At 37.4% G+C, this 14057-nt stretch overlaps 1 protein-coding gene across 3 annotated transcripts in view; it reads right to left on the bottom strand.

Annotated features, from left to right (window-relative positions):
- The window catches only part of LOC5572422 (protein limb expression 1 homolog), a 204526-nt gene that overhangs the window by 53813 nt on the left and 136656 nt on the right, over positions 1-14057 (bottom strand). The window contains exon 1 of one of the 3 annotated variants that reach the window (XM_021846724.1): positions 2468-2657. The exons of the other annotated variants lie outside the window; for them this stretch is intronic. The gene's annotated coding sequence lies outside the window, so the exon portion shown is untranslated. Of the gene's footprint in view, positions 1-2467; positions 2658-14057 lie in introns of those variants that run through there. 3 annotated transcript variants of the gene reach the window in all.

Raw genomic sequence — 14057 nt, 5'->3', positions numbered from 1 at the left:
ACCAAGTTTCTCCATGAGTTTGCTCTGTAGCATGGAAACGCTTATTCGTTAATAAAATTATCGGAAAGCCTCAATAATCAGGAAAAAAGTGAAAAATGTTTAATTTTACAGAGAAGTTAATGAAAAATCTATGAGTTTATATCCAAGGGTTGTAGCGGCAACTCTTAGGATGCCAAAGGTTTAGGTTTGGCAAAGAATGCAAATTGAAACGTTCTAGGAATGATTTGATGAGGTGAGCCATTCTACCCCATCAGTGCGTATTGGACCATGTTCCCTTAATCCAGAGAATGTATGAGGATGCCGAGAGCTGGAATTCAGTAACTACGGCTGTCACCCACATTATGCTAGAATTGCAGTTCCTATGGCATGGCGACGAAGAGCTCAGCGAGAATTGCTCACCTATAATGCATGGGCTGATTTTAGCAGGTCGTCTATGGTGCGGCATCCTCACACTCCCTGAGTTACCTTTTCAGGGGTCTGATTGCAGATTTACCCCTTGAAAAAAATAAATAAATAAATAAATAAATAAAAATACCACGTGCTAAAAAATGAAGCGATAAAAACTTCCGATTTCCAGTCCCTTTCTTGTTCCAGTATGGTCGTTTAAAGGAGAGCGTAACTGAGCGATTACGAAGCCACAATTTAAAGCCTTACATGAATAAATGGCATTCCAAAGAACAACGTGAATATCTAAACAATATCATGGAATGCTAGGAAAATTAGAATATTTATAGGTTAATGTTATGTGAAACTAAAAAAACGATTCCATCGAAAATTCCTTGCTACGCCAGTGTTTTAGTATGTACATGAAGGCTCAAATGAGTTGTGAAGTAGAGGACAATGAAACAGAATGCGCCAGATTTAGCTTTTCCGACAAATCTCGTCCTACTTGAGTAATAATTTACCAAATAGAATGGTGAAATATGTTATCAAATTTTATGGTTGTTGTAGTTGTATTGAACATATGTGAACTTCGTAAGTACGTTAAAAACATTTTTTTGGTGAACGAAAGGCATAAGTGGTCGACTGTGCTCTCATATTTACACTTTAGAAAACAAGCGATTAGTGTACTACGGGAATCGCTTCTTTTTTGTACATTTTTAAGATTAATAAAAAGCCTAGCTCAACCTAGCATGACCACAAACTCCTATGTTTGCAGATAGATGAGAATCAGGGATGGAATATAAGTGTGTTGCCCTTGGCCTTTTGGAAACGGTGCTTACTTTGTATCTTCGCACAATTTAATGAATAATGGAACAAAGCAATGTACTCCAGGAAAATGCACCTGAAAAACCATGCGTCTCCGTGGATTTCATTAGAAATGAAGGGGTCGCTTGCTGATCGAATTTTTTGATGAGGCTTATCAGCCCAAATTTGTACACGTGTTTACGCAATCAGCGGCTGCAAGTTTCCAAACTAAATAGTATATAATTACATGCCAAATATTGAATGATTGGCTCATGCAATATTGGCATTAAAATCTCACAGACTCTGTATTAAAATCTTTCGATTTCTTTATATTTCACGATATTATACAATACTTGTATTTCTCAATTATATTAAAAGCTCATGATTGGTTTTACATTTTACCAAATGTTCTTGCAAACATCACAGACAAATCTAATAAATCCATTTTTGGCAAGCAATTGTAGACTATGCAAAATTATTGGAGGTTCATTCAGTACAGTTCTTCCCTATGCAAAATGTGTGAGAATAAGTTGAAGGCCCTCTTCGAGCCAAAGGAAGTGAAGGACTGTGGCGCACCAAGAAAAAAAAACCAATACGTCATAGAGTGTTATTTGCAATAGTATCTCAATAATTCCCCCATAGATCTAAATGAGCTATTTTCCCGATCCAAAAAGGTGAATTTGCATTCAGAATAGCATCATACTGTGCATACTATGTAATACGAATGCTGGAAAGTTCCTTTGTTTTCAAGGACCCCACACGTAGAGGCTGTAGAGGCGCGAGAGAGGGTGTTCGTATGATTGGATATTGAGAGATGACCGCAAACCGATGATGTGTGTTCTCTGCCACTCTTCACTAATTAATTTAGTTTCCTCCTCTCTGGATGTTGCTGCTGGTGTCGTCTTTGTTTCACTCATTCCGTCGCAATGGACTACTTTCGACTTCTCCGGAACTATGTTTCGTCGTCGCGTCTTTGCGGGGACCGAAATCGAAAACGATGCAACCAATTATTTTACTTTCTAAGTTGGCGAAAAAAAAAAAAACACAACACAAATACAGGAAACAACGAAACGAGAAATAAGCAATGCAAAAGAACTTGTTCTCGGGGCGCAAAGGGAAAAAAGAAAGTCTATCGCGGATTGCTCGCTGTTTTCTTCGGCTCGCCGTTTTGTCTTCTTCGCTTCTTGGACGGGGAGCAGCTTAACGCATGCACAAAACCGAACGCACGGAATGAACGATATCAGTTGATGTTAATTTGCACATAAATCAGCGTGGTCACCTTAGGACCACGATCAATAAAATCACTTTTTCTTATTATTGATTCACTAATTTCGATAGCCACCGACAAGAGCCCCCCTCCTCTTCTACACGGTGTGCGGAAAGGCACATAAAAAAACTAAAACCGTCTGCACAAAAACACGAAATGGCCTTACACGTCAATACCCCAGCGATACATTTAAAAGACTAAAGAACCCAACAGGAGAGACTAAAACAACATGTTCCCTAGGCGCACACACAGTCATTCAGGTCCAAAAGTGCCCAGAGAGCGCCGTCCGCGGTTGGATGAACCAACCAAACAACCCGTTCGTTAGGATTCTGCGCCTGGTGCTCTGTCCATAAAAGCATAACTGGCCCATATGGATTGCCGCTTGTCTTCTCAAACAAAAGTTCATAATTTTCTGATACATTTCTGTCTTCCATGATCATGAGCAGATGGGGCTTCTTTTGACACTGTTTCGACACTCAATAATTTTGTGGATTTTAAATCTATTAACATTTGTTCAGGATGTCCCTAATAAGTTATAACCAGCAATTCCTCGTGAAGTTACTCTAGATGTTACTCTAATAATGTTTCCTGCATTTCATGCAGAAATTACTCCTCCAGTCCTTTAAGGTAGCTGTACAAATAATACAATCGACAAAAAGTCGTTCTGAATTACAAAATGATGGAATATTTGATATAAATGGTTGAAATAAGCGAGTTTAGTGATACTACAATCCACCAGCTATTTCTCCAGAACTATCGTGGTTGTATTTGATTAATTACCCTGATTTTAAATGAAAAATAATTAAGTAGATGAAAAACCATATAATTCCACTAGAGTACGTATCCTTTGACAGATACGCGTATTTCAACCTCAACTGTAAGGCCGTCTTCAGTGTCGTGTACTAGACTCTACTTATTGCAGATTTTAAGCTGATCAATATTCTCATGGGATTGAAAAGGGGTAATCCAAAGTTTCCATGTTATGTTTGCCTGTGGGTCAGGAACAATGATGGGGATAATCGAGCCCGGTAAAAAGAAATTTGTGTGTATAAATGGGATGAAAACATGTTTGATTCAAAAATCCATATGCGACTATAATGCTTTTATGGGTAGTACTGCGAACAGCGACGAAAGGTTCGACGGTGTTATTTTAGGGGGCCAGCCACTCGCGCTCTCCGACCGAGGCCGAACGCTGCAGCACATGCTGAACCAGAAACGGGGGTCTCTCAACTGAGGTACCTCAACCAACACACAAGCACTGGGTGGATCCGATCGAAGCGTCCATTCAGTGGATGGACGCAATGTTTAGTGTTGGGTGAGTGTTTGTGCCTAAGTTGTAGATTAGAGGAAGGTAGGATAAAATACACAGGCGCAATAGATTGTTTCTTTCTCGATAGTATTGTTATGATACGAAAACCACAGACAAACAGACGTAACACATAGAACAATTTCCTCCAAAAAAGTAGTTTTGTTATAATTAGAAATGGTAAACGAAATATTACATTGAAAATCCGCGAAGATAAGCCCCGCAAAGATCCGAGAGGTATGTGAGATGATTGAACTAAATTAGAGATCTAAGGTTCATTCAAAATGTCCGTGATTTGGATTGTTGTTCTAGCATATTTTCGATTAATTGTTCAAGATTTACAACAGTTTATTATCGTAGTGATAAAATGGAAAAAATAATTCATGATTGAAATACGTTTAAGGGCCTTTGAAGAGTGGATAAACAAGACAATGGTTCCGAACTTGTTATACATCTGTCACCTCTAGATTGCTGCCGTAGGAGTCTCTCTTATTGCTCTAATTTAGTTCTGCAATAGGAGAGCGTTTCAAGTCCATACGAAACATGAACCCTTATGACGTCACCCCATGCATTGCAATGTTTGTTTTGATTTTGTTCTACACCAACACAATTAAACACCGACTTCCTCCTCACCTCTTATACATCGCATTGCCTTTGAAGGTCGAAGGCTTTCTAAAGTCTGGTAGGGTCTGCAACGTCCGTGAAGGATTGCGAAGGTCAGCAAAGGTTTGTGAAGATTTTCAATTTTTGCGGATTATATTTTTTTTGTATTTCAATAAAGATGTTTCTGGCTTTATGTTATTTGTTTCTATAAGTGATTTTAAAATACTTCCTGAAGTGCTGGACTGAATCCACGATCCTTTTCAGCCCTTTCCAATTTTTAAAAGAATTTTTTGAAGTTATTAGCTTTCAGTCACAGATTGGCAACATTTGTGTCAAATACGAATAAAAATAGTGATCCTAAAACATTCAAACAAGAATAAGTAATATGCGAATGATTGTTTGTAATTTTTTATACAAGTTATCATGTTGCTTCGATATTTGCAGCTCTAGTAAAATATTGTGTACATACGTTCATTAACCCTGTGTCTGTGTTTGGGGTCAATATGACCCCAGATCACTTTTAAAGGGTTGTTACTGTTTTGTTATTGAGCTAAAATGTGATTTTTTACACACGTTGGTGCGTGTCCGAATTTTTTTTTCAATTCTCTTGAAAAAATAGTTTTCTAGAGTAATTTTCATGAAATAGTACGTTGTCGTGATAACTTCGCGAAATTTAAACTGATTTTCGATTTTTCTGCAATTCTGGGAAGCAAATTTAATTGAATATTCACTAAAAACTATAAGAAAATTCAAAAGGGGACTGGTTTATCGCGGGAGGAATTATGGTGAAAAAGGCTAAAAAACAGCGATTTTTTGAAACTTATACTTATAATTATAACTTATAACGCTTATATCTCAGAAACAGTTATATAAAAAGTTACTATATTACATATTGGTTAGTTGAGAATTTCACCGTATGATGGCGTTATCTTAGAAAATAATACTATATGGATCCCATATATTAGTTCTGACGGGCAATATCTCAGGGATACTGAGGATTTACGCTGCATGTCTATTTAATTCAGCAAACTGACACTTGAAGGCACTGGTAAGCATCAAATATTTCAAACTTAATCTAATGTTTGAGTTATGTTAGAAGACTAGTGACTTTGGCAAAGCTGTTCATTTGTTAAAAGGCTACAAATAGCTTGTTTAGTTGGTTCCATATTGTGCCAGTAGGAGAAGCTAGTGAGCACTGGAATTAAAAACTTATATGCTTCATAATACAAATCAAATAACAGGCTGGTGTTTGCAGTTAAGTTGCTAGTTAAGCTAAGAGCAATGATTAGCATACCTGATTAATAAGGAATGGTGTCACTAGGTGACACGTATGAGCATCAAATATGTCAAACCCATATGCCTCAAGATTCTTGACTCAATCTTGAAGACTGGTGCTTTCGGAAAAGTTGTGCTTCCGTTCGCCATTATCGAATCAAATCGAGTTCATATGAGGTTTCTCTATAATCTGCCATAACGAAAATATGGTGTAGTGAATAAATATCACAGGTTTCTTAAAACACAAAATTCAATGGTTTGCAAACGGCTATTAGTTTTGCAACGTGAGATATGATTTGAAAATATTTTATACTCGCTAGCGCCTCCTAGCGGTGGAATCTTTATCATGTTATACATTCAATTTATAGTCGTTTATCTTATGTACAACTTTACTCAACACACAACCTTCTATCAAAGCTATATTGGCCAATATTTATTTTTGTAATTTAAAAGATCACTAGCGCCTCCTAGTTATAGAATACTTTACTAAACAAGCATGCAACACACAGTCCTAAACCTAACGAACAACTTTGCTGAAAACACCGACTTTCTAGCTATTCTACAATGTGAGATATGTAAGTTTGATATATTTGTAGCTCACTAGCGCCTCCAAGTGGTAGGATGTTGATCTAAGCTAACATGTAGTATTAGAGTGGTTCAAAAAATCGTTTTTGCTAAACACCGCTCATTCGATTCTAGATTAAATTCTGAGTGTCCTCCCAAAATTTGAGCTCATTCGGATGAAAACTGAGACTGCACAAGCCGTTTATAGTTTATATGGGAATAACTATGGGAAAACCAAGCAATTCATTCAATCGGTCATAGTGTTTGTCCATGTGCTCTTGGAGATGAGAACTACGTTGATACTGTGAGATACATTCATCAGCTACAACTTTGCCGAAGACCGTTTTTAAATTGAATGAGTTGTAAAACTTTGGCTGCAATTATTGGGCTGTTCTGCAGGCATCACTGTATATATGCAGTAAAACATAGTAGCCATGATTTGTGCGTGCTATCTTTCGCGCCAGGTGCAGCAATGTTGCCTGTTAAGAAGTTAAATGAGCACTGCTGAAGAATTTGTGACTGGATATAAATCAATAACTAATTACTGAGGCGTCCGATTTGAAAACGGTCTTCGGAAAAGTTGTTGCTGATGAATGTATCTCACAGTATCAACGTAACTCTAATCCCCAAAAGCACATGGGCAAACACTATGACCGATTGAATGAATTTCTTGCTTTTCCCATAGTGATTCCCATATAAACTTTGAAGGGCTTGTGCAGTCTCAGTTTTCGTCCGAATGAGCTCAAATTTTGGGAGGACACCCAGAATTTGATCTAGAATCGAATGAGCGGTGTGGAGCAAAAACGATTTTTTGAACCACTCTAATGTAGTATATAGCCTTCAGACTAATGGTAGAAAAAAAAACTGCTACATCATGTTATATGATTTCAACAGTGATTCAAAGTGTATAGCTGTATGTAGTTATTGTTAGAATTACATGTTCAAAAGGCGAATCAACATTGCAACCTGAAGCTTGTCCCGTCCACTACAAGTGTACCGTCGTTGGGGGTGACAATGGGTCAAAAAAGGATATGTACGAATTATTTATTGAATAACTATCGCAATTTAACTCCAATTAACTTCAAATTTGGTGTGTATGTACTATGATGGTACATTAACAACTGTCCAAAAAAAATAAAGAAACATATTTATTCACTACGCCGCTACAAGTGAATGAAAAATGACCCAATCTCACCCCATAGATTGGGTCACTGTAATTGAAAAAACTTGTTTTTGAGAATATGATTGCAAAACCATTCACAGCTGAAAAATATTGATGAAATATGATGCAAACAAGACAAAAAGACATCTAAGATGTTTCAAAAGTATGATAAACCCACTTAAAAGTACGATTATACCAATAAATTAAAGAACTATGAGGAAAAAATATGTAAACCCAGCTTTTATCGTCAAGTTTACATACATTTTCTTGTTTTTTTTTCCTTCAAATTGTTTTCAAAGTCTCATCCCCATTGTCATGAAGCCTTTCCAGTTTCGCTAAGAGTGTACTGAAACAGTGATTATTTTAAACCTTCGCAAATAGTTAAATTTCGGTGCTGGAATGTTGGATCAAAAGATTTCAGGCAGTTGTTAACGTCATAATCCCGGTATTTCAGCGATCCAACTCATGTGTACTTTCGTGAGATGTTAATATTAAAATACTAATAAATAATAAAATATAAAAAAAAATGATAAAATTTTACGATGTTGCTGCGCTTGAAAAACATTTGCTGGTTTCAGAAGATGTCAAAATGCGTTGCATTGTTATTCAATGCACGGAATCCTCAAATAGACTTCAGCGATGCTGTATTAAGAAATAATACACACATCCTAATGATGAATGAGTGCACATGGCACCGTCAAACGATAAAAATGTTGAGTTTTGATTCCATTCACAATCGATCTTGCATGACTCAATCTCACCCCCATTTTTAATGTTTTAGACACTGTACCGAAAAAAATGAAATTTTAGTGGAAAAATCGAAAAGATTCCAGATAATACGAGTGAAGTGTATTGAAAACATTTGCAAAGTTCTACTATTACAACAATAGAGGTTAAAGTACATGCGTGATACTTTGCAGAGGAGAAATTAAATATTGTAAATTTTCTCCAGTATCAACATACAAGTTTGTTGATATATTAAACAAAAACTACTATTTCTAAAAATTTATGTTGTGATTAGTTTTGTGTAATAATATGTTCTTTAACATATAAATATTTAATTTTAGTGATATCAGCATTATTAGCTGAAATATTTCATGAAACATATTTTTCCGTTTTGACCCAATCTCACCCCCTAGACCCATTGTCACCCCCATCGACGGTATTTCAACAAATTTCTGGAAATTCTTATCATTAACAGGTAGGGCACCCCTTCACCTGTTTATGGGTAAGTTTGTAAAAATTCACGACTTATATTTGTAGTAGCTAAGAAACACATACGTTTACAAGGTTTTTGAAGCCCTTTTTAATTTTAATTTAGCATGGTTTGAATTCTCAAATATTTGAGAAGCAAATTTAACAACACCTTTAGGCACTTGACAAATGCTTATATATGTACTTGCATGTTTTGTGCTTACCTTTGAACACCGAGTTTGTATCATTAATGAAACAACGCTTACCTGAAATGAAAAATAATAGCTTGGTATAAATAACGTTCATAACATAACAATGTATATAATATATTGAAGCAAGCATTAAAGCTGTTATCTCTCCGATTCACGTTCAACATTTATTGATTTTGATCTTTTTTTTTTTTGATTGGCCGCTCGTGGTTGCTAATCCAGTATCGCCAGATCAGCTGCACTTACACAAGGAACCAACCAGATGACCGCTTGGGATTAACAGACATCCTCAGTGTATAAGTGCTGGTGATATTCTATTTTTAGGCAATAATGGTGCCTGCCACGTCAGAATGTTGACCAATGAGGGGAAGGGGAAGGAGTTGATGATGCAATCAACTGGCTCCTACGATAGACCGTATATACCACTGTGTCTACGCCAGTTCATGCGGTAAGGGTGAAGAGGTGGGGTTTATTTTTATGGCAGAGAAGCTTGCTGGTTTGGTTAGCAGACTGTATCAGGCGTAAGGAAAGGCGTGCCATAATGATGAAAGAATGGAAGCGTAGGGAAACGGTTTATTTCTGTCCGTCTTGGGTTCTAACAAATGCTATGAACTATGATAGATCAACTGTGATAGTATATTAGAGTTGTAGATAGAAGCAAGTGGAAGAACAACTACAAACTACGAGGAAAGGGACGGGCCTGGGATTGAAGCAGAAGCGGTAGTAACTAGACCACCAACCCGTCATTGATCGTCATTCAACATTTATTGATTTTGATTTTGGTGCAAAAAAGTTAGCTGTCGACAAATTTTGATAGGCTCATGATTGACTATATGTGAAACAGAAAAGGAAATGAGAATAAAATATGTCGATCCGCGAGACAATTTTATTAATAGGTAACAACTTCAGGAGCTAACTTAATAGAAAATCTTAGTTCAAATTCAATTATTTCAGGGTTTTCATATTATTCTTGGCATTACGTCTTTACTGGGACAGAGCCTGCCTCTCAGCTGTGTTCAAAGAGTACTTCCACATTTATTAACTGTCTGAAAGCTTTCTTTATCAAAGTTCCCATTTTCACGTTCTTATATCGTGTGGCAGGCACAATCATACTTTATGCCCAGGGAAGTCAAGGAAATTTAATTTATGTCACGAAAAGATCCTGAACCGACCAGGAGTCGAACCCAGACATTTTCAGCATGGCTTTGCTTTGTTGTTGCGGACCTTATCTCTAGGATAAAGAAGGCTCCTATTGTAGTAGCCAAAAATTGATATATTTTACTGAATTTTTATGAAATGTTCTGAAATGCCCTCCAACCATGTCGGTAAATAGCATTACAGCAAATATGGAGCAAGTGATCCTAATGCTTAGCTAATGTTCCTAGTATATTTGTTTTTCATTCGATTGCAAGGGAAAAAGCGTGCAGCAAATCGCCCGTAGCATCCACCTCAAGACAACAGCGACCACAACGACGGCAATGATCTTCTCAAAGATCATTGTGCCAGTGATCGCCATTCCTGTGTTGGTACACTGAGTGTCCGTTTCTTTCAAAGACCCACTGCTCGATCGGGAACCCGTAAAACACAGCGGATGTGAGCGGGGTCCAGCCGCTGAGTGATAGGAAGAGGCACACAGATGAAGAAGAGATTTTCCTCTCATTCTCTTTAAGATTTGAAGCAAAAAAAAAGAGTTTCTTTTTGTTCCGTCCAGTGGACGGTTGGTTCTCGCTGTTTTACGTTTACCTGCGACTTTCTGAGCGAATCGTTTCACGGGGGCTTGCCTTTGCCAATTCGTACATCACCACACGGTTAAAAAATAACACAGAATTTAGAACGACTCACACGCAATCGGGCAATTCTAGACAAGTACATGATTTGGGTAAGTTTTAACCGTCCCTTAATATTGTAACTGTGCAGAATTCTTAGATAACCGTAGCAGAAAACGTGCATCTATTCAGCAAGACCAAGATGAGTGTCGAGGGTTCAAATCCCGCCGGTCGAGGATTTTTACGTTAAGGAAATTTTATAGACTTCCCTGGGCATATAGTATCTTCGTACTTGCCACACGATATACGTATGTAAAAATGGTCAATTGACATAGAAAGCACTCAGTTAATAACTGTGGAAGTGTTCATAAGAACACTAAGCTGGCCGTGACCCAGTTGGGATGTAATACCAGAAAGAAGAAGAAGTAAAATTCTTCTTCTTTTTCTAAAGTTATATGGCACAAAAGGTTGCTCTATATTGTCAATCATCTCTGTGTGCTATAAAATGTAAGAAAATAACAAGCAATTATCATTGGAGCGTTTTAACATGATGTGGGAAAATTGCTTAAATTATGTGTTGGTTCACAAGTAAGTCGTACTCCATACTGCGTTATTGTTTTTAAGCGTGCACTGTCGTTGACTGGTTTTCCCTGTGCGCTCTAGCGGTGCTTAGTGGTTATTTTGCATTCGCGAATTTTTAGATTTTATTGCCACACCATAAATGCATAAGTCAAGTTGTTTCTAGATAAGCTAGGGTCGGAGATTTGGAACCGTGTGTGACTAAGCATGTGACACACACGGTAGGAGACCGCCTACCGTGGCGGGTGCTAATATGGAAATGTGTTCTAATTTGGTATCGTAAACTACGCTCCCATAGGTCAACGGTCTCCTTTGGCGGCGTGGAGCTTGTCGAGTATATTTTTTTTTATCTTGTCGGTGAGGGGGGAAACGATGGAGGAATAATTTGTTTGGCAACGAGGTAGCCCGGCAAGATGTAGCCCGGTGGCCATATTCGATTACAAATTTTGAATCAAAAAGTAACAGGACGGAGGGAGGGACAGCAGTCGATGGCCGATATGCGACCAACACTAGAAGTACCGGTTGTATTTTCTCCACCTGATAATGCTGGCAGCGCATGCATAAATTGCATAGCCACGATGCGTTGACAGGAGGATTTACGAGAATTTTTTTCAGACGTTCGAAAAATATTGTTTATATGTTGAAAGCTGTTGAAATAAATTATTAAATTTTTAATCTAATACGATAGCGGTGCCAACAACTTTTTGGGTTGACCCATTAAAGTTGTGATATCAATATATCACCGATACTGGTAGTGTATAGCATAGCATAGCATAGCATAGACTGACTGTACATGTCAATGGTTGCTACTCCGTGATTGATCGGAACTGGTAAGAAGTGCCCTACGGTCCAAATGAATTTCCGCTTACTCTCGAAGTGAAATTTTAACAGATCTAATATTATTGATCAATAATGGCGCCGGCCAAGTCCTTACAGTCAGTTGGGATGGAGAAGGATGTTAGGGTGTAATAATTGTTGCTTCTAGAGACCAAGAATAAGTTTAAAGTTTAATGTTCGGTTCTCCAGATTTGTGCTCTTGAAAATTTGAGGTTAGGCTTTGGTTTCAGGGTTGAATGATTCATGTTCAGAAACACTTGTAATGGCTAAAAATAGTGAAATATGTATTGACAATGCACAATTTTTGCCATGGTTTTTTAAAACTGTACAACTGTTTGTTGTCAGGAAAATAGAAAAATAATACACAATCTGACGTCATTTCGTGTTCCTATATTATTCAGAATCATGAAAATCTGATCTAGTATTCTTTGATAATGGGCATATCGACATGTGACACATCGAAACATGGTGATGTGGAGATATCGAGATAAGGAGGATATTGAGATACGGAGAGTGAAATTGTATGCAGAATGAAGGGACTGAAGAAATCATCGACATAGGAAGAGATATCGAGATGTAAACATTAATATATGGGTGTCGATTGTATCGATATTTCAGAAACCAGACGTGCTGTAGAATTTAGTGAAAAGGGCCAGGCATTGCCGAATTCGCTCTCATTTTATTTTGAAGCACGATCAAAGCAAGCGAAGAAGAGCATCACATCTTCTTCTTCTTCTTCTACTACTACTTTTTGGCGTTACATCCCAACTGAGACAAAGCCTGCTACTCAGCTTAGTGTTCTTATGAGCACTTCCACAGTTATTAACTGAGAGCTTTCTTTGCCGATTGACAATTTTTGCATACTTATATCGTGTGGCAAGTTCGAAGATACTCTATGCCCTGGGAATCGAGAAAATTTCCTTTACGAAAAGATCCTCGACCGGCGGGATTCGAACCCACGACCCTCAGCATGGTCATGCTGAATAGCTGCGCCTTTACCGCTATGGCTATCTGGGCCCCAAGCATCACATGTGTATCGCAAACTTTTCGCAAGTTGTAACAAGCTTGATAAACAACAGCAGCGAACGAGAGCACCAAAAAGAGAGCGACGATACAACTCATTTCTCTCGCTTGTTTACCTCTAAGAGTGGCGTTTTATTTTACTGAAATGCAATACAATCCTCTAACATACGATGGTAATGCTGTCGCCCAGGTTTGGAGCTTCTTTTGATGGGTTTTATCATGCACTGTTATCCCCCCGATTCAATCTGAGCTGTAGCAGAAGTGTGACTTTGGACATATTTATAAAGAAAATAAATTCATTACTTTATGTTACGATTCAGAAACAAATCAACAGAATTGAAAGATTTTCTACCGGTTTAGTCTCCTCTTCCATAGTAGTTGAACAATGTTAATGTAAATAGACAAGGTTCTTCCATTTGAGACCACTTATCGTTAAATAAGAAATTAAATTGTTGACTTAAGTAGACCTTACAAATTCGGTGTCTTTTAAATCGATCATCTTGTATCTTTGTTTTTCAACGCATTTTAAGTATGTGTACCGATTTTCAATCAGTTTTCGTGATTTTTTGGTAAAACATTGTGTTTATTTGTAATATACTCGAAAATAATAGTGTACTTGCTTTGAACTTGGGTAAAAATAAAAAGAAATCTTTTGTTTGAATAATTTAATGTACCATGCCAACACATTTACGGATCACCCACAGTGACGGATCACTTTGGCGTTCAACATCGGATAACTCGCTCAAAACATGAACGTTGACGTAGAACGTATTTTTCCCATGTTATACTATTTATCTTCTACCATTTGTAATGTTAAGCACAACATTCAACCGCTAAATAACGGTGTGTTTGACAAATGTTTAGTTGGTACAGCTATCATTATATGGTCGTTTTCTGTAAGAAGTGCCGTCAGCATTCATAAGCTCCCACAGGTGGTAAAATTCAAAAGTTATAGCATAAAACATGCTTATTTGCTTCGATTTAGTATGAATTCATCGTTGGAAAACATTTTTCTTGATTGTTGATTCTAAATACCGAATATTAGCACTTCTAACTAGTGATCCATAATATGGACCAGGAAATG

The sequence above is a fragment of the Aedes aegypti genome, chromosome 2 (assembly GCF_002204515.2).
Source record: "Aedes aegypti strain LVP_AGWG chromosome 2, AaegL5.0 Primary Assembly, whole genome shotgun sequence".
Taxonomy (NCBI): Eukaryota; Metazoa; Arthropoda; class Insecta; order Diptera; family Culicidae; genus Aedes; species Aedes aegypti.
This window is presented reverse-complemented; position numbering and strand designations above follow the sequence as displayed.